General features: G+C 41.4%; 1 non-coding gene across 1 annotated transcript; it reads left to right on the top strand.

The window, feature by feature from the left end:
* The first annotated feature begins 2,186 nt into the window (after positions 1 to 2,186).
* Positions 2,187 to 2,293, top strand: LOC131257135 (small nucleolar RNA R71). Its single transcript, XR_009177151.1, has one exon. It is a non-coding gene; the product is annotated as a small nucleolar RNA R71 (small nucleolar RNA).
* Positions 2,294 to 2,649: the final 356 nt, after the last annotated feature.

Below are 2,649 nucleotides of genomic sequence, written 5' to 3' on the forward strand. Positions count from 1 at the left end.
TAGCATTGGCTACGATGGTGATCCTGGACTTCTTAGGAACCACCTGAGTTGGACTCACCCATTGAATATCAGATATGGGGTATATGATACCCACATCTAATAGTTTAAGAACCTCGGCCTTAACCACTTCCCTCATGTTTGGATTTAGTCTACATTGTGATTGTCGAGTGGTCTTAGCATTATCCTCAAGATAAATGCGGTGAGTACAAATCGAGGGGTTGATTCCCTTGAGGTCCGCTATCGTCCATCCAAGGGCTCCCTTATGCTCAATGAGAGTAGATATGAGCATGCTCTCCTGTTCTTTCTCCAAGTGGGCAAAGATCACCACCGAGTATGTCTCATCTTGACCTAAATAGACAGATTTCAAATCAGAGGGCAAAGGTTTTAGGTCAAGCTTTGGTGGCTACGGTAGAGGCATTACATCAGTTTGGGGCAACTCTTCAAATTGTGGCCTCCACCGGTTAACTTCAAGTACCGGTGCAGTGTCAAGTAAGGCACACGTCTCCCTAATCATGTCATCATTAAAATCATGGGAGTGGGCTAGGCACCTCTCTAGAGGGTCCGAGGATAAGGTCAGAGGTGTCGTATCTTCCACTAAAGAGTTAATCATGTTAATGTCGTGGAAATCGTCATCATCCTCTAAGTTTCTGCCATTATTAAAAAAGATATTTGACTCCAATGTCATATTCCCAAAAGACATAGTCATGACACCATTCCTGCAATTGATAATTGCGTTTGAAGTGGCAATGAATGGGCGACCAAGAATGACGGGGATCTGAGTGCTCATGTTATTGATGAGTTCGGTGTCCAGGATGATAAAATCTATAGGGTAGTAAAATCTATCAACTTGGACCAACACATCCTCAATTATCCCTTTTGGTACACGAACAGAGCGATCAGCAAGTTTTAGTGTGGTTAGGGTGGATTTTAATTCACCCAAACCTAACTGTTTGTATACCGAGTAGGGAATCAGATTAACGCTTGCTCCTAAGTCAAGAAGTGCATGGTCAATTCGATGGTCCCCGATTACACATGATATGGTTGGGCTACCGGGATCTTTGAATTTCTGTGGCATGTCTTGCTTTAGGATGGCACTCACTTTTTCGGTCAAGAAGATCTTCTTTTGAATATTCTGCCGTCGTTTGGTCGTGCATAAGTCTTTCAGGAATTTGGCATATGAAGGTATCTGTTTTACGACATCAAGTAGAGGAATGTTGACTTTCACTTGTTTCAACACCTTTAGGATATCCTGAGAGTTAGAGAGAGGTTTTAGTGCGACCAATCGTTGGGGAAATGGAGCAACTAGCTTTTCTAGAAGTTCTGGTTCTAATTTTTGTGGGGCCTCACTAGATCCATTATTGTTGTCCTCTTCTGGTTCTTGAGGCTTTTCAGGCCTAACCGGGAGGGTTTTATCAATGATCTTCCCACTCCTGAGAGTGGTGATGGATTTAGCGTGCCCCATTTGATTTGAAGAGCTGAGATCACTTATCTCGTATTGCGGTTTAGGATTGGGGAGCGGTTGTGCAGGAAGCATCCCCTTTTCTATAACCGTCATACGTGAATCCATCTTTTGCATAAAGTCTCGCATTGCATGGGTCAGCTCTTGCATGGAATTTTAAACCGGTTCTTGAGGTTTCCCCTGATTTGGATTTTGATTGAAGAAACTTTGAGGGGTAGCAGTTTGTCCATTTCTCCAACTAAAGTTTGGATGATTTTTCCAACCAGGATTGTACGTATTAGAGGTTGGTCTATTGAAAGGTCTTTGATAAGTATTTATTGCATTAGATTGTTCATTCAACACTTCTCGAAAGGCGGGTATTGTAGGACAATTTTCAGTTGTATGAATGTTGCAATCACAGATGCCGCAAGCACTTTCATTAACCTTATCCTTCTTTCCTTCCACGGCCTCAACTTTCCTTATGAGCGTAGTCACTTTACACTTGAGATCATCCTCTTCTTTCAAGAGGTACAATCTACCTTTCTCCTTTAATTGAGTTGGCCTAGACGTGGTGTTCGACTTTGGATAATAGTCCTATGATTGTGTTTTTTCAGCAAGACTATCGAGGTAATCCCATACCTCGTTAACATTTTTATTAATGTATTCTCCATTACACATTATCTCGACCATTTGGCACATGGAAGATGTCAGTCCATCGTAGAAAAAATTTATAATGCGCCACGTTTCAAAGCCGTGTTGTGGGCATGAACTTACCAAATCCTTGAACCTTTCCCAACATTGGTAAAATGTTTCATCCTCCTTTTGGGTGAAGTTCATGATTGCTTTTCTAAGGGTAATCATTTTATGATGTGGAAAAAATTTCTTTATAAATTCCCTTTGCATATCATTCCATGTGCCAATGGATCTAGGACGCAGTGAATGTAACCACGTCTTATCCTTCTCTTTTAAAGAAAAAGGAAAGAGTCTCAGCCTGACTGTGTCCTCAGACACATTTTGAAAATATAAAGTGGCTATGATTTCATCAAACTCTTTCAAATGTAAATATGGTTCTTTAGATTCAAGCCCATGGAACTTAGGAAGGAGTTGGATAACCCCTGGCTTGATGTCCATATGTCCTGTATTTTCAGGAAAAATCATGCAAGAGGGCTTACTCACCCCCGCTGGTTGTAGATAATCTCGTAAAGTACGAG

This window comes from Magnolia sinica, chromosome 9, assembly GCF_029962835.1.
Source record: "Magnolia sinica isolate HGM2019 chromosome 9, MsV1, whole genome shotgun sequence".
Classification (NCBI taxonomy): domain Eukaryota; kingdom Viridiplantae; phylum Streptophyta; class Magnoliopsida; order Magnoliales; family Magnoliaceae; genus Magnolia; species Magnolia sinica.